Below are 19,864 nucleotides of genomic sequence, written 5' to 3'. Positions count from 1 at the left end.
TCGGCAACTTATTGCCGGCGATACTATTTTAATCTTGGAGAGAGAATGTGGGGGAACGAGTTGCCCCGGCAACGAGAGGTCACATGGCCACAGGGTCCAAGCCCACAGTTGTGGAACCACAATGCATCCTGATGATGATTTATTCAAGCACAGTTTAAAACCTGCAGTTTCCTCCCTCATTGCCTTAATGTAGCAGGGCCCTCATTCATAACTGTCAAGAACCTATTCATCTGGACCCTGGCTTATTAAGTTGAAAATTGTACATAAAATGCATTTTCTGGGAAGTGAGGCAGCCGTCACATGTCTGCAGACTGATATTTGTAATTAGTTTTTGGGGAAGGGAGGTAGTCGGGGACAAATTAGGATCAGCAGGGGATAGACTGTCACTGGCAGCCCTGTCCCTGAGTAAGGGGGAAGCAAGGAAGGCATTATGGGAGAATTTCAATGGTGTGCTGGTGTTCCGCTCCGCCTTGGGCAGCAGGGAGAAAGCAGCAGTGACGGAGTCTTGCGCTATGAATGCGGCACTGACAAATAGAACATTGTGAAGCAAAACAAAGCTGCTGTGTGTTATAGCATTTATGATAACTGAACATGGGGAATAGGGTCTGAGAATGATGAAGGATCCTCAGTCTTCATTCACAGCCCAGTGGAAGTGAACGGGAACAAATGTGGGAGGAGCCTGCTGTGGTAACAGATCTAGACATTGACAATGAAGCAATGAAGGTGATGGGAAGTCGATGACTCCGGAAAATAAGACAGACAGGCAGACGAAACCTGAAAACAATAATGATTCCAAAATTATACTTACCATACTGCCTATGTGGCAGTGAAGACCACTGGTTTTATTCAAAATACAGATCCACTGCAGAAGTACATTAATAAACTAACAGTCACTCTATAGCAGGGGTCCTCACTCTTATGCAGAAAAGGCTGGTGTGGGTGTAGGCTTTTGTTTCAACCATGCAGCAAACCCTTTCTGAGTACGATTGATGACCCCTGCTCTATAGGCTAAGCCATAAGAGTGAACCATCTTGTAGGAAGGTTGAAATGCCTGCATTGAGTAAACAAGTCTGGTTTTTATTTTGTCCAGATTCGCTTATTGGTATGAATTACAAATAAGCTAAGAATAAGCCAAAATGTCAACACTCTCAAATGAGTCACAGCAGGCCTGAACTTGTTTCTACCAAGCCATTTTTAACACTGACCCTGCACAATCAAGTCATACTGAGCTACCTCACTCAGATAACACAAACCAGGCAAGCGGGCACGTTAGCAGTAGGTTACAGATCAAAATCCCGAGTTCACCACTGCCAAGTAGCTTTTTGAATTGCATAGAAAAGTTGAATTGCTACAGAAGATGATCTCTGGTGAAAATACTTAAACTATAACTGTCAACAGTTGCCTCTCAAAGGGGCATCCGTGAAGCAGGTGAGACTATAATGCAACATCTTTTCTATGCTCTGTAAGGCAAGATAACAAAAAGCTCTCATGTTTCTTTTTTATGTGCAGATACGATTTGCAAGTGCAGCGCCGTCTCCTTAGTGCTGCTGTGGCCATGTCAGAACGGAAGCTGTGTTCATGGAGAGGGCATGGAGGTGTGGAACTGACAGCTGATCTAAGCAGCAGGCAGAAACCGGAAAAAAACTGGATTTCATTAGTATAATGAAACGAGAGTGCTAATAAATTTGAATGCCACCCAGAAGCACTTTCAAATCAAGCCACGTCTATTAATAAATGGCATGCAAAGAGAAAAAAAAGAAGAGATAAATGGATAATTACAATTTTTTTCTCTCCACTGTGTCCCAGTATCATGTTAATTGATATTTCCGTAATGGACTGAGAAGTAGAGAATGGTTGATGTGAAGTATTTTGGTGTGACCAGACAGGAAGATCATGTAATGTATGCCATAAGCAACTGTGTTATTTTACGTTGTTCCCAAGGCTAAAGTAAGGCCTTTAGTCAGGATTGTGACTACCGTTATTCCATGGGAATGGCACATTAGAACGGTGCTCACACTTTGCACAAGTAAGGACCCCTTTTAACTGCCATGCATGAGGGTGACTGTGGGACGGAGGGATGTGAGGTGAGCAGGCGGATGGAAGGGGACCCACACGATTACAGGATGACATCTGTAGAGGGACTTGGGCAGCTCACCCACGACCTTACTGTTAATCTTCCGAGAGGAGTCTTGCACGTGAGCCAGCCGGTGCGCGTGGGTTATTTGTCACTCGAGGTCCTCTCCTGTGACCTCCACATTGTCTGTCTGACGTGTGTCTTGGCCCAGTTTACCTCTAACAGAGCACCGAGGGACGGGGCGAATTTCAGAAGGCAGCCTGGAGCTCAAGCTGCAGCTCCAGATGGGCGTGTCCCTCATGAACTTGTGTGTGCACAGTTATCCCCCTCATTAATATCTGAGCACCGGGAAGATGGTGCGTGTGCTCTGTGACCATGGTACTTGTTGTGCTGGTTTATTGACAGGCAAAATCACAACAGACCCAGCCAGCCCTCATCCGCTCTCATGTTGGCTTCGGTAGGCCACCGGTCCAGCCATTATGTCCAAATAAACACTTAGAAAAGCTATCCCCATCCAGGTTGACCTCAAAGATTTCTTCCGATAAGTGTCTCCAATTTCCTCTCCTGAAGGTTTTTAAATCCTGGTGAATTCCAAATTCCATTCAGGGAGGTCAGGGGATTGTTTAAATCTAGGCTTGACTTTAGCACAAGGCACATCAGGAATTGGTTGTATTTCGCTAAATAAAAAGCATTTGTCACGCAGATAAGGGGAGAGGTAACCAGAGCCAAGACAAATATGAGGGCACTTGCTCTTCAGGCCAGAGAAACATTACTGGTATTCAGTTTGGTCCTGAATGAACTCTTCTCTCATTATTAACTTTCCACACTTTTCTCTTCAATGTCAAAACTCAGCAGCAAACAAAACAGAGCAGAGCATTGTGGTTTGAACTCTTGCCAACTCAACCCTGGCCCAGTTGCACAGGAAAATATGAAAATTATACCAACCAGGTTACTGCTACACAGTACAGCAATTCAGGACCCTAAACATCTATAATCAATGGTCATGTATGGCCATGATATGTGACAGATGAATGCTTGGTACATTGATACCAGATGAGATATGTTCCCATACGTTCAAAGAAACTAGTTTAGAAGTAGTTTGGCAAGGATTATTTGTAAATCATGTATGGTATAATAGAGGTATAATGTTCTAAGCTAGCTAGCTAGCTAGCTATTTGGCTAATACTATTTACCTGTTGCAAGCGGTGCATTTGCAAACTAGTAATGATGTAATAGAATACAGAAGGGACATTTTACTTTTAAATGCTAAGAAACACTTTTTAGACACTGGGTGTGCATACTAGATTATGGATTATGGCATAATGGGGTAAATATCAGTACCATACGTGAACAAGTGAATATGATTTTGCAATGAATAATAAAAAAAAAACTGTGTTCAAATAGAAGTATGTAAAAGAAAGTTACAAAATTTGACCATGAAGTTAAGGTATGAAAATCGTCATACCTTGCCATACCCAAATGACTCCCCTGTACCTAGGTACAACTATCAAAGATTTTGCTTGATTGTCCAGGCACTGCTAAAAGAAACAAGGAACTCTTAAGAATAATATTTCAAAAGAAAAACAGCAAAATCTAATCCAAATCACTGCTGGAAAAGAGTGCCGAACTGCTGAAGCATTTTGAGCCAGTGCTTTAGCCCTAAATGTTAATGCAGTTCACCTTTTCTGCTTTGATCAATAGGCAGAGGCAAAATGCTCCCCAATTCTAATGGCAAAAATGGATCTATAAGCACAGTGCTGATTTCACCTTTTTACTTTTCCTTTTCTTTTTCATGGAGAGAAAATGCCACCTTCTAAAAGCCTACTTTTTTCAGCCCTCTATAGCCTCAGGCCATTTTTGTAAAAGGAGCCTTTTGATTATGATTAACTATAGAAAATCTAATTACAATGAGCCGCTGCTTTAACATTCCTGCTCCCACCCACACAGCCCCATGCTGACAAGTACCATTTTTTATTGAAGTCATTATATAATGTCATGTTTCCATTATAATGCTATTAGGGGATTTAAATGTAAATGTGAGATCGAATCACAAGCAAAACAACAAACAAAATGCATGGCATCTGCTTGTGGGAACATCTGTGAATCATCCGCACACACATAGATACACCAGTTCTTCTCAAATAGTTAATTTATTTGTTAGAGTTTATTGTAAGTGCAGTGTCTTGTGCTTCATGAGGCATTCATGCTGGGGGAATAAGAAGTCAGCCAGTAGCTCTTTGCATTTTCATATAGGATGCATCAGTGTGCTCAGAAAGCAGTTGTGAAAACAAAGATCTTTCTAGAAAGCGTAGCTGGAATGAAAACCCTCGACCTCAGGATTTACACCTCAGCCTCAACAGCCTTTGTCACTGAGAAATGTGAGATTGTATCTCTGACACTTATTTGAATGCCATTGACTTTGCCTTTTGACTTTTTCATACATGTCAAAGTCAATATTTACAGAACATTCTCTCTCTACAGCTTTTAATAGGAAGAGCCACCTAGTCATTTGATCAACCCTCCCCCCAAAAAAGTAATAATAATAAAAAAATAAAAACATTTTTCAGGGAAAATCATAGGCCAGTGTTTAGACAAGGCTTTAATATCGATTAGATGTACGCAAATTCAGTACTATGTATTCCGAAGTGTAATGAACATACACATATTTAACAGACGAGGTCATTTGCAGAAGCATCATGGAGCTTCTTTCACATGTCCTGAAGGGAGAAGTGGAACCCTCAAAGGAACTAGCATCCTGCTCCCCTAAGTCCTGCCTTGGGACGGTTTGATATTTCAATCTTCAAAGGATGGTGCTCGTGATATTTATAAGCTGTCCAAAACAGAGTCCAAAATAGTTTCTTTAGATTTGCAGCCATCAAGCTGCATTCTGGATCAGATCCAACATCATTACAGTCAACACACATCAATAACACCACATTCAGGCGGTTGCTGGCTTTTATCATTTGAAAGAGTGCATGCATTTAAAAAGCTGTACTGTTTGCCTTTGACTGTTATTCCTCTTATTTAAAAATTTGAAATATATAAACTGTGACTCATTTTTATCTGAAGCTACTGTACTCACAGGGAGTCAAAGCATTGGTGAGCACAAATGAAAATCTGCAGACAAAGGGCTGTCTTTTCTGCATCCAAATTTTTAATGAAAGAAACCAAAACATTTATTAGGCAACTTAATTTGTTAATGAAAAGGTATGGTGGCTGAAGGTAAACATGCAGGATTTAGATTACTGGAAAACTGATTTCAAAGGAATGAACTGGCGGAGAATGATAGCTTCCAGTTTGACAAAGTAAGAGTTGGGACTGAAATGATGGTGTTCAAAGATAGCTTGCAACAAGGTGTGTGTGTGTGTGTGTGTGTATGTGGACATGTATTACTATCTTTGTGAGAACCAAATGTCCCCACAAGGATAGAAATATGAGGAAAATTGCGCTTTGTGGGGACCTTTTGCAGGTCCCCGCAAGTTCAAGAGGCTGTTTTAGGGTTAGGACTTAGGGTTTGGGTTGGGGTTACAATTAGGTTAAGGTTAGGGTTAAGGTTAGGCATCTAGTGGTTGGGGTTATGGTTAGGGTTAGAGGTTACGGAATTAATGTAGCTAGTCAATGGGAAGTCCCCACAAGTATAGCAAAAAATTATTGAGTGTTTGTGTATGCGTGTATCTGTGGTAGGGCATGGGGGTGGGGGTTGAATCATGAATATATTCTGTACTTTATGTTGTTCTTCAGTGAATGTTGAGACCCAGTTTTCAACACTTTCACTTTGACCTGTGTATGTATTCTCTGTGTATGTTTATTTCAAAAATAGACATGTTTATCATGCATACTCATAGTCTAAATAGTGTCAATTCAGAATATAAAACCATGTGATGTAGAAAGACTAACATAAGCTATTATAGAACAATAGCCTGACATCTAACATTACTTGTCCAACACACGACACATTGCTTGATATTTTCTATACTACAATAGCCAGCTTCACGACATACTCTATTCCCCACTGTACAACCGTGCACAAAGGTACAGGTTGCGAGAAATCTGGCAACCACTCACGTGGGCGGAGTTTTGATCAAGACCAACTAGCTAGGTGGTGTAATGCTTTGTTTGTGGATTGCAGTTCTCCCTTGTAGACACTAAATGGGGTTTAACATAACCTATTGCACCTGTAATGGACAAAATACTTTAAAATAAGCTCTAAAAAAGGTTGCTACTATTTACATTGAGCAAGCCATAAAGGGTTGTTTTCTTTTTTTAAATCAACAAGTTAGAGCAATCTATCCTTTGCCATGTTACTCCTTGTCTACTTGACTTTAATCTACAGCCCCTTTCATTTAGATCATAATCACTTGTAATCAGAATAACAACCATTCTGTGGTCAGAGTTAATTCAAAATTACCTGATTACTACTCAGAAATAAAGGAATTTGACCAAGAGCTGTTCTTTCTGCCCACTCACACTGCACTGCGATGGGTCTATGTGTCATTAGCGTGGGTGAGTCAAAATCGAAGTCCTAGCCTGAATGCCACCACCTGATTGGAATATAAACATAAGTGATGATAAAGAATGTTTAGTGGGCTTAAGACATGATGAGCTGATCCATGACAAATATGCCTGATTGCCCTTTGAATGTCTAATGCTATCAAACTTACAAATCAAATGGCAAAAATGAACAAGGAACAGTCGGTATTTCAAGTCACGGCAGATTTACAGCATGCTTTGTCATTGTGTGCGTGTGAATACAATTTCCTTCACTGGAAGAAAATAACAAGACTAGGCACACAAAGCAACACGATCTGACACAAATTGTAAAGGGAATTGATAACTGCATTCCACAAAAAATGACTTCTCTTTATGGCCAATTATCATCATTCCTATATGCTAAACAAACAAGCAAATAAATAAATAAAGCTGAAGTGAAAGTTAACATTTTGGCTGAGAGGCGCACACACCTGTCCGATCAGCAGGGTTGGCGTTGGGGAGGCGGCCCAAGGGGGCGCCCCGCTCCCCGAATTCGCCATGCCTCATCCTTCATCTGCGCTTCCTGTAATGTCCCCGTCATCGCCGCAGTTACACCTGAACACTCCGCTGCTGCCAAACACCTGGCTTGATCTGCCTCTGTCCAAATGAAAAATAAGCGTAATGTGCTCTATGGGGATACAGCAAATGATGGGGTCTGTGACAAATTGAGCGATTACATCTGTTCTTATGCTGAACGGATAACAGCAATGCGCAACTGAATTTCTTCCTCTGTTTTAATCAGTTTTATTTAATTTTGAATTATGCATAGATTTATCAGTTGGCCTGCATAGGTTTACTACTCGTTTTGCATATTCTTTCAAACAGCTGGACATTTGCTGCAATGACTCTCAGCGTGTGTCTTTCTCAAAGGGAGGACAAGAACCCTTTTGTTCGGAAGTCTAGCCCTTTGACTTTTTGCCTATCTTTTGTTGAGCTCACATTGAATTTCCTGTATTGAACAGTCTGCAATTTAGAATGTGAAAGGAAATCACGTGCATTGTTTCACAGTTCCACGCGGTAAGCTAGTTTTCATTGGCGGTCCTACTTGCTTTCAGGCAACGTTGCACATATAAGTACAAGGCGAAAGCTAAATATAAGTAAGCAAATCAATATGCAAAGGATTACGGAGAAGGGTACGTTTTAGAGCATTTTCAAGCCAAGTCAGGAGTGATCACGGAAACAACTCCCAAAAAACTATCCTCTGCCATGCCTGTTGTTCCCTCTCGCAGTCACCCCCAAAATGGGCCCTGACAGTTTGGGATTTCAGGGGATTACATCGCGGAGAAATACATGATTTTATTACAAACCAGCTGGAGCTGCTTAATCATTTCAAAAGCCTCTTCTGCATCTGGACAAGGCAACAGCAGACCTCCTACAGCTGAGGTTTGGAAGCCAAGAAGCTCTAAATGGGGAAATGAAACTTATGCCTCTGAGAAGTTTTGTCTTACTTCATAGGACAAAACAGGGCCAACGTCTCCATGGTGCTTCAATCTACAGTTTATTAAGTTGTGTTGTACAAAAAAATGAATAAATAAATTTAAATGTTTAAAAACCTTTTTAATTGTCTCTTAAACCCAGCTCTCTTTACAATGATCTGCCTCAGTCTCTGGGTTCAGTTCTTTTAAATAACAGCAAAATGTGTCATGTGTGTCATAGGAAATCAATGTAATGTTGTGAATTTCTTTAGGTAATTATGTTAAGGTCATTTTGAAATAGAAGGGGTCACTGTGCCAATATAAAGTGTTCCTTTATGATACGGTCTTGGAAGGTAAAGCTTGCCGTTATGGTGAGTTTTAGGTGCACTGTAACACATCTGCTATACCCTTAATCAAGGGTATTTAATTATCCTGAACTGCTTAAGTAAATATATCATTATGTGTAAGTGAAACTCTGTTCCCAAGACTTGCATCTACAGTGAATGAGGTCCACAGTTGTGAAAGATGGCTTTTCTAAACTGCTAATATTTGTAGCTTTACCTCAACATCTCATGTGAGTCTGCCATGTGCACTACAAGAAAAATAATGTTCAGATGATTCTATCAACATTATGTGCAATGTTACAGCCTAAACTTCATCCCTTTGACAAAGGCCCACAGTCGGTGACATCCATCCATCCTAAAAGTAATAAAATCACACTTTTTGTGAAATCCATCACTTCACAGGGAGACGCTGAGCTTCCACATAGCAGAGAGGAGTCATCTACTTGTATGCAAGTTAAATGGCAATGGATACTGATAAATGAACCTGATGAGTGGCACTATGGGAAATGTAGTCCACAATTCAGGCTGGTAATCTGGAATCCTTGTGGCTTCAAAATTGTTTCATGTCAATGAAACAATGAGACCTCTTATAAGTGCACTAACAGCTATGTACCTCTGTCATCATGTTCCTCGGGCCTTTCTGACCACCTTTGTGGCCATTGTCAGTCAGAAAGGTCTGTATCAGGGTTAATAAATAGTATTGTATCAATAAGCATGAAGAACAAGTTAACATGGTTAAGGACTAGTCACGGCCATGTTTGAGACAGGGTACATGGTCTGTAAAGGATTTTGTTTATTTATTTTGCGAGGGGAATGCCAATATGTTACACTGAAAGTACAGAACCAGCCTGGACATAGTGAAGATTAAGCCGTAGATCTTTAAAAAAGAAAAAAAACTGTAAGATTTATCTGTGCAAACCATTAACACCCATCTAGTCTCACACCTAACCCACTCACTAAACACCTCCATAAATGTGCTATTTTCATTAATCACCGTTGCCGTTGGAGCAAACAGCTAACAGATGACTGAAAAGCCTGTATTAGTACATCATTTTACAGGATGCACAATTCCAAATCTGCTCACATGTACATCAAAATACATGCTATAAAACTATGATATTAAAATGATTTAAGATATAAAAACCAAATACTAAAATGTTACTGTTTGGCTGATCCTCATTAGTGTGGGTTTTTAAAAAACTAAGCTAAGACTTCGTAATATTTTCTATTGACCTAAGACATATGTTTTTATGTAAAGTATTTTGACCATATTTCTCACATGGTGCATGGTGACAGGGATTTCAGAACACTCCAGAAGCCCTCTGCACTAACCCTACTTCAGTATATTCCGAGGTGAATGGATGGTTTTGGTCGTTTTTCTGGAGTCAATGCAGGGATCGATCTGTCAAAACCTTGAATCATATGTGAGGCAGAAGAACCCTGATTTTGCAGAGGAATAGACCCAGAGATATCTCTTCTTATGCTAAACTGGTACAACATTTTCCATAGTTGGGTGTATCACTCAGAAACCACAATGCTGTGATAATTGCAGAACCATAAAAAATGTGTTGATTTTATTTTATTTTATTTATTTATGTATTGGGGTGGGGGTCTGACTAAATTCACAATAATAACTAAGTACACAATTTGTGCTACTATATTAAGCGTTCAGTACGTAATTTCTGTACATTGCATGCATCTCTCTATATAATGAAGCCACAGGTAGAAAAAGCTACCTTGCTCTATATGGCTACTAGGAAGTTTCAGGCTGCTGGAATTAACTTAAAGAATGAGGCATGATTGAAACCCTGTGGAGTGTAAGGCATGCACATGCATACACACACACACACGCAAACACACCCACACACACGCATACACACACACGCACACACGCAAACACACACACACCCACACACACACAAACCCACACATGCTCACACAAACACTCACATGCAACTTAAAGGAAATGTAAAAGTTCTGCGTTTCATTGGGAAATTAACATTTAAAAAATGTTGACAACTGAATCAATGAATTTTCATATAAAGAGTCTCAGTCTAGTGATGCAAAACCTCAGGATCTGGAAAGATATTTAATATATTAGAGACTATACCTACCGGTAATTAGAATGTGCACATTCTCAAATAAGCACTGATAGCAAAACAGATGATGAAATATATGGATGTACCACCAGACAGAGGCAGAAAATAAGATGATTGACAATGTTAATGGTGTATCTGAAACAGTTTTGCTGTCAGAACCAACTAATTCAGCCAGAAAAATATGGCAAGGGAAAACCTATTTCAAATATTAAAATGCAGTTACATTTTTTAAAGGGGTTCTTTTTTTTCTTCCACAAATGCATTTCCTTTCATGGTGACATATTACTTATGGTTCATTAGCTGCACATACAGTGTCATTGTACTATTTGCTTTTGAAGATTGCATCTATCTTGTTGTTTCATTTAGGAAATATTTAGACTGTCACATCGGCATTGCGCTCAGTCTGTGGTTCTGAAAAATACACAGAATTGTGAATTTGGGACTATGTGACTCCCTTTTGTGATGGATCCTGTTAAAAATGGATTGTTGTCAGTGCTAAAGCAGATACTAATGACAAAGACCCAGACAATGTCCTATTAGTTACAGTTAGGTATTCTTGGGAGGAATATAATTAAAATGCATGGTAGAGTGCCTGTTCTGGGAAATTGATAATATCTGAAAGTAAAATGCTAGCTTTGGTAGCAAGTTGACTAATGACACTTAGTAAAACAAGATTATAAAATGAACCCTTTAATTTTCCTCTAAATGAAAAAAGATGGCCTCTTTGAGAGATGTTAGGGCCAATGGTATTGTATCATTTAGTTATCTCAGCCACAGTCAGCACAGGTTTGGTGGTCAGGATTCAGCTGCAGACATAGTCCCTGCACCAAGGATCAGTCCTTGAGCTGGACTCATCAACCCAGGGACTTTTACAAATTTGTTTTCATTTTGTTGGACAGCTTTCTGTTCAGTTATCTCTCATGAGCCTGAGTTAAAATGATGATAATGATGATGATGATGACAATGACAATGATGAGGATGACTTTTCAAACCACATAGATGCCTACCCTTCAAATACATCAACAGGCAGCCTATCAAGGAAAACAGTGCTATAGCATTTTTTTTCAAAGTTCATTGTTCTCTTGATAATTTAAAGGGTTTACTGTGGTGTAGTATGGAGTGCCAATAACACCTATTACCATAGTCTTTCAACACGTGACATTGTGAACATTTAGAACTGCGGGCACTTACTGGGCAGCCTGGCTGGAGGATGAAAGAGCTGAGATTTTTAGCTCATGTACAGAGAAGGGATGAATCACAGGTGTAACTGAAACAACCATTCTTGGCATAAAAAAGGCCTGGTTTGTTAATCTGGAATAGACAGAAATTTCTCCAAGGTACAGTACTGTGTTATAGATTGTTGCTTGTAACTAGGTTCAATTTGAAGTTCAACATAGGTATGAACAACACCAATTTAGAACTGGTTACGCCTGGACAACAAGCCTTAATTGTTTGCTATTTGGAAATCATTAATTCATAACATCTGAAAATAAATTAGGTACTGACAAACTGTAAAAACAGAAATTTCAGTCTGAAGGCAGAGACTGTTGCTGTGAACTTTTGTCGGCACCAACTAATTGTAATGCAAATGCAATGTTAAAAACATGGGATCTCATTTAATTACACATCATTAAACAGCAACTTTTTGATTTAAAATTCACTCTTCTGCCTGGGTAATTTGCCTCTTCATTTTAAAAAATCTGAATAAAAAGTTTTTACTTCACAACTGTTTGACAAAGAACCCCACTGGCATGCATATTCATCTCCAGCAAACGGGAAGAGAGAACTCTCAGGTGATCTCTCTATCCCACCGTGGGCCACAGAGGCCTTCTCGCAGTGTTGTTTTTTTTAAATCTTTATGTAGCAAAGTGAGTGCTACCGCTCGTTTGAGAGATGAGAGAGAGACAAGTTCTTTTTCAGGACGCGACTGCGTCTTTTTATTTTCCGGCCGCCACGCGGCTTTCTGTTCGCAATACGCAATACACAATACACAAGGTATGTTACAATTCACGGCTGACTGCCCGTCAGCTCTTCTTCCTCCTCCAGTTCTCCTCCTTCTCTCTCTGTCGAGCCGCTTTTAAACGTCCAGGCTCACTGTCGAGGTAATCAGCACATTGTCAATCAATCAAACAATTAACTATCCGTGCTGATTAATAAACCCCAACAGCCGTGGCGCAGAGTTCCGAGAGCCGCCCCGCCCACTCTCTCTCTGCAGCCAACGCAAAAACCACGCCCACCTTACCACACTTTAATATTCAAAAAATAGGATAGAAGGCTCTGGTTAAAGTGTATCTTACAGTGTATTCAACAGCCTGGGGGTGATATGGCTGAAGAGGCTCAACAGAGGGCTGTAATTAGGGCTCACCGTTCACGTTTACCACAGTCCAGCCGAAGGTTTCAAACGCTAGATTGGCTTTCGTGTGCTGTGCAGAGGACCCGTCGACCCGGAGATGCGGACAGGCGATGGGCCCAGCCTCATTGTCCTCTGCTCACGTCAGCCTCCCAGAATGCTCTGGTGTGGGGCAGAGTGGCGCTCCCTATATATATATTTTTTTTTTACGTGGTGCATTGTCTAAATTATAATGCCAATGTTTTACTTTAGATTATAATTCCAGTGTTTTACTGTATATTTCATTGTAGAGTTGCTTTTCAGCTGATGCTATTGATTTTCAGCAGGTTTTCTGAAGTCTAATGCAGACTGTTTACTTTTCCTGACTAGCAACGGGACCAGAGGGCATAGCTATGCAGTGCCGGAGTACACTCTGGCGTGATCCAAGCAGTCAAATAAAATGGATTAATGAGCAACGGATTAAGGCATCTAACAGCATCCCAGAGCTAATGCCCTTCTAAGTTACCCACTACTTTCATGCATCCTGCTGAGAAAAGCTTCGGGTATTCCGTGGGCTTAAACCAATCTGAGATGTACATGCCCTGTAGTGTTATGATGAGCCAATCAGAATAAACTATCTTGTGCTGGCTGAAATTAATGTTAATAATTAATTTAATGTGGTGGATTAACTTAAATCTGCCATTTGTTCTGTCTAATTGTTTGAAATACAATGTCGAGTCTGAGTGGAGCATACATTCATAAGTGCATACAGACTATACTTCAGTGAGTATGCCAATCAGAAAGAATGAAAGGCTTGTTGAAATAGCCTTAATTATTGCTTAAGAGGATATCTGACAATGAAACACAAGAGAACAGAATAATAAAATATGTGCTTTCAAGTGGTTTAGTATCTATAGATAATTAATTTAAGCCAATACTTTCTGTGGTTGAGTGGATTAATGCCACAATGCCCCAGACACAATATAATTTTGCGGAGCAGGGAACACTTCAATTCAGAATTTTAAGCTCATGCCATAGACTAATCGGGCAGACTCATTCCTGCAAGATTCCTGTTTTCCTCCTGAAGTGTTTTCACGTTATTCTCTGGTGAAGTCCTTGCTACAGTATGATCAGACAGAGTCAGCAGGAGATTCTGGTTCTTGTAGTAGACTGTGGGTGTGGTTCTTAAATTAGTCTGCTAGAGAGTCTGGTTCACACATTAGGGTCTGCAGTAACTTCCCATTGCAGACCTCTAAGCCTTATAAGGTATAAGCTGCTTGAGAAATATTCTTCTGTTGGACAGCACAGCCCTGATCCAAGAAGTAACTAACAGTTGGATCACAGGATTACGTCCAAACTGAGTACCATCTTTTACACTGTTTTTATATTCTTGTCCTTATGGACTTTGTCAGAGTTTTCTTCATTCCCAACAGAGAAAACATACAAATGGTCTGCTTAATGTTTGAAGCTCACCATAAAGATCCCAAAACCTTCAAGGTTTCATTCATGCAGCCCATTCATTTAGTAATATCCTGAAATTGTTGTCATGTTAGTGGTTACTTTGTAAATATATAGTTGAAAGAAACATGAGAACCATGGGAATAGATCATGTAAAAACAACCGCAAACATGAAAGACTAGCTTAGCACAGCTCAACAGACCAACTGGCTTATGCCATATGAACTTTAATGTTTTTGCCAATAAACTGGCAATTGTAGGCTAGGCTTGTTAAGTCATACTTTTACATAACCAGTCAGTACACAAGCAGTACATTAGAATCATTACACCCATTTTTTGTTTGGCTTTCATTATCAAAACAAAAATAATATGCCATAACTCCAAATCTATATATAGTATAATATAACTTGATCCATTTTGGGAGAATTGTTTTATTGCCGTGAAAGAGGACAACTCCAACCATGCAATACTACATAGAATTTCCTGTGCTAATTCAACTCTAATCAAGTTTATAATAGTCTAACAGGGAGTTAATTTAACATTGAACGTTTTACTGTGTAACAACTGGATAGGAAGTATTTACTTGAGGGTGATTTCATTATTCACTGAGTATGCATGTGCCTGAATTGGCTGTGCCAATCAAATTGCAGTATACCATGCCCAAGCCAATCATATTATTTTCACAGACATTGAGTCTTAGGGACTCAAGTCTGTAGCTGATATTAGGTTTGCACCAGTGTTGCTCTTATATCAGTGTCTGTATTTTACATCCGTGTTTACTGTTGAATAAGGGTCTTATATTACGGTTTGCAGTAAAATCTAGGTTTTACATTAGAATCTCCTGTAGAGTCTGGTTCTTAAACTAAAGTGTGCAGTAAAGACTGGTCCTCACATTACAGTCTGCAGTAGAGTCTGGTTGATGCATTAGGGTCTGCAGTGAAGTCTGGCTCTAATATTGATGTCTGAAGGAAAGATTAGTTCTTACAGTAGAATCTACATTCTCCCCAGGAAAGTACTGCAGGAGCATCCTGCCCTCCAGATCCCCCACAGTTTGATGAGTTCTGTAAGTTTGAATTGTTGAATTTTAGCCTTTTGTTAAGCTCCTGTTGGTTAAAGTAGAACATGCAGTTCTGAAGGTGGCGGCCATGTAAGAGTAATGAGGATGACAGATCTCATGCCTGAAGAATCCCCTGTCTCAAGCACATAGCCTGATTTAGAATAAGCTCCTCTGCTTAGAACTCACCAAATTTAGGAAAAAGCTGAAGAGGTTTCCAATGGCGTCTGCCAAATAAGCTGCTCGGTCCAAAGGCTTTGTGCAGTTTACAGAAATTTCATTCACCCTAGCGTCATCCTGCTTAGAGCACTTATTCATTACTGCTGCCTGGCTCACAACCGACTGTATCTGCCGCTTCTCTGAGGCCCAGAGATACAGTATGCCTGACCCTGCTTCCCCTCTGCCACTTGACCTTTGAACTTCAAGGCTTTTGTGGAGACCTCCGCCAAACACAGGAAAAAAATGACAGCATTCGCATTGTGGTCTGTCATCCTTTGTTCCTCCAGCTGTTTGTCTGCCCGGCCTTCTTCACTTCTGAAGCAGTGTAAATCCCGCAACTCCTCTCAACTGGGGGTTTGTTGGTCAGCTTTAGCTTCAGTAAACACTTTCACTTGATTCCAATCATTTCCACAATGTCACTATGAATATTTTAAATGGTTGGAAGCTATATTCAATATGACCTTACACTGCAAACTATTTTAAGTAGTTGAAATTTTTTTATTTAAAATGCTCTTTTGATAGTCTTTGGAGATTGTTATTGGTATTTGTCAACATGAGGACCTGTGTTGTGCCAATGAAAGTCAATGATGATGTCATTATGAAGCTGAGAAATAAGAGAAAACACAGTCAGAGACATAGGCCAAACTTTAAGCTTAGCAAAATAAATTGTTTGGAACATTATTAAGAAGAAAGAGAGCACTGGCGAGCACAGTAATTGCAAAGGGCCTGGTAGGCCAAGAAAGACCACTACAGTTGATGACTGAAAAATTCTCACCAAAATAAAGAAAAACCCCCAAACACCTGTCTGACAGAACAAAAACACAATTCAGGAGGCAGACATGGATGTGTTTGTGACTACTGCCCACAGAAGAATTGGCAAACAAAAAAGGTCTTGTAGACAGGTAAGACCACAATTCACTATTTTCAACATTTTCAATTACTTCCAATTATTATTTTGTTATATTATATTACTGGTATTTGGTAGACTACTGGTATTACCCTGAGAGAGTTACAGCTAGAACAGAAGTGCAGTTGCACCCTGGAGGGGCATAAGTACAGTCCTAAGAGAGACAACAAAGTGCAGAAAGTGCTAGACTCAGCTGATAACTTGTGAACTACATTAGCTAATAGTGTTGTACAAAAAAAGGCAAATACAACAGACGCAGCAAACAATAAAATATGATATTTCCTTTTTATTTTTATATTAGTATAATTCTTTTTGAAAAATAGTAACATTCTGATATGTGTATTTAATCATTTCTAAATAATTGTTATTTCTTATGGAGCATATTTGCAACTATATTTATCCCTGTTCTGGCAAGAGAGGAAAAATTATGCATACGAGGTTCTTGAGGATAGTATCTCCCATTTCAGAAACCATGTTTGTGTATCCTTTCATGTTTTAAACAGAACTTCACAATGAGCAGAACTGAAAAATGGATATGCAACATTTGTTTCAGGGCTGGCATTTTAACTACTGTAACATAACAGTTTACGGGCTTCTCATCAACATCTCTGGGACTATAAATGAAAACACAAAATCATACAGTGAATGGTAGCATATTTGTGGCGGGTAATATCATAAGTCCAAAGCTGATCCTACTTGAGACTTTGATTCAATCAAATAGTCCCCCTCAATATACTGTAAGAAATCACACTGTCATGATATTGCCCTAGGGCCATACACACAGAAAATGTAAGGCTAATATCAATTGTGCTCGTCTGTTTATCACAGTGAAAGGAAAAGGAGTCCCAAGATTCATGGCCTGTCCTGTGCTTTTGCCTCTATAACACGTATGGACACACGCTAAGCCATTGCACGGGTCTGCCTTAATGTCATTCCCCCCCCTAATGTTCCAGATTTATAATGTGGTAATTTAATATTGATAAGGTTGCAATTCTTCAATCCCCTTGTTATCTCATTACTGAGCTCCCCTGACCCTGTGCGTTGGAAATGTTACCTTTACTCATCATTCATCACAGCGAAATTCTCCGGTTTCTGTAGAGGAGGATTACTCAGGCACCACTTGTGAGACGTTTGGTCTAATTGGGAAGATGGCCGCTAATGAAAGTAATGGCGTACACCTACATGCTTTTAGAAGCATTATGCAGATCTGCTCATCCATGATTAAGAGCACGTCATGGCCGCTGTGTCGAAATAAACGAAACAGACACTTAGATGTCCATTTAAGTATGTTCATTATGTCGTATTGGTGGTCTGTTGCTCATACAGTTCAATGTGGTTTTGCATGATCCCTTTTAACAGCTAGTTCCTTTTCAAACAGGCATATTTCTCGACACCCCACTATGGATCATACAAAGCTCTAAGCTTTTGTCTTTTGTTCAGACTAACGATCTTCATTTACTCATTGGACTGAGAGGTTGATTGCCTAGTTCTCTGTCCTTTCAGCTCCCAGCTTGAAAGTCCCAGCTTGAAATAACGTAAGTTTTTCACTGTATGCCACTAGTATTTTTCCTTCTCTTGCTTGTATTATAATTCCTTCATCTCCAGAAAGTGAACTATCCTAATTTTATCGCAGTTTTAGAACTGTCATGCTGGCTAGGAAAATATACAAAAAAAAAGAATATGTTCCATGTGTAATGCTGCTTGTATATCATATTTTCAAGCAAAATATTACAGATGAAACAAGGAGGTTCATTGATGTAGATTTCAAATGTTTTTTTTATTGAGGTAGAATATTTTTATAATATTTTAAAACATATTTTAAACATTCATAATATACATTTATTTGGAAACAATACTTGAAAACAAATCCAATAATTTTGAGTTTTAGGCAAGAACATTATCTTTGAAATTTCATAGTACCCCATATGTGCACTCAAATACACATGAGAAAATAAGTGCGGTCATCTATCTGCGGTCAGCTGGCAAACCTAATTAGCTAACTACTTAGCTAAGCACTTAAGTAGCTTACAAGCTATCTACCCCATTACCACTAATAAATAATGCCACAGGCAGTAACATGATTAAAACTACAATTCAAACAAGTCATCAGCCAGCTTTGGAAGGTTCACTGTATATACTATAGTATTCCCTGCTGACTTTTATCTTCACTGTCATGTACATTTTTCCTTACGCCATATTGGTCACAGATAACATGAAGAATGCTGCCAAGCCTGTGTCTGGTCTGGGTCCTGGTCGAAAGTACAAGCCTGTAATCCCTCTGCCAAAATCTTCAGATTTGTAACAAGCCATCCAGAATGGCCATATCTTCTTGACACAATCAGTTTTTCTCTGTCAGGGAGACCTTTGCAAACCTCTTTATGAGAAAGTATCTCCAGACAAAATCTGAGTGATCAAGTTTCATGAACAAGTCAGTTTGTCACTGATCCTCTATTCATTATCTTTGTCACCTCTTGCCCACCATATTGTTTATAATAACATGTAGAAACTCATTGAAACTAATACTCGGGTACTTTTGACATGGACATTCTAATATCATCTCAATGAGACAATAAAACACTCTATAAGAGAAGGATTATTCATGTTATCAGATCTGAACATAATTACTCAACATGAACAAGGTCTGGTATTCATTTTTGGCAACGTTTGTCAAAAGAGCTGGTAAAGAGTTATGTCTTGGAATTCATAGGTAAAGGAATATTGACTTTATCAGGTGTCCTAATAAAAAGAATCCTGCATTCATGAGAAAATGTGCCATTTATTCTGCTAAAATTAGCTATTCCTTTTCGGTGTCGGTACAAGCCATTAAAAAAACAATGGCAAGTGCCACCTGCTGGAAAACAAAGAGTATTGCCCCGGTCAGTATTCTGAAGATATCCAACATTGTCTGTGAGCAGTGCTTCTTATACCCAGTATTCATAGAGTTGCATTAAAGAGTATGTTCAGTAGTTTATTTTATTCTTTTTATTTACCTGACATAAAACACAGAGTTACACAGCAAGACAGTTGCTCATGGTGTAAGTCTACTGATGTGACAGGAAAACACTTATAATTTTGAGTGCTTGAAATTAGGACCACAGAGATATTGTCCATTTAGATCAACCCTAGAAGAACATTTGAGGTTATATTTTCTGAGGGAGGTACGCAAAATTGTTAGATGCCAAACAGTTCAAGCAGACAAAGTCTGAGACGTGAAGGCTTGCAATTGTAGACACATTGCTTTGTCAGACTACCTGACAACACCAACACTGTTTGAACACATCTTGATAAAATTATTTTTTGTTGTTGTTGTTGTTGTTGTTGTTTTCATACAGTCACACCCACCCCACTATATTCCCGATCTGTGTTTGCTTCAAGGTCAACCTCTCAATACCTCAGCAGGATAACAGCCACGTTTTTGACATCCTGATATTCCGGG

This window comes from Anguilla rostrata, chromosome 6 (assembly GCF_018555375.3).
Source record: "Anguilla rostrata isolate EN2019 chromosome 6, ASM1855537v3, whole genome shotgun sequence".
Taxonomy (NCBI): Eukaryota; Metazoa; Chordata; class Actinopteri; order Anguilliformes; family Anguillidae; genus Anguilla; species Anguilla rostrata.
Note: the sequence above shows the minus strand (reverse complement) of the source record.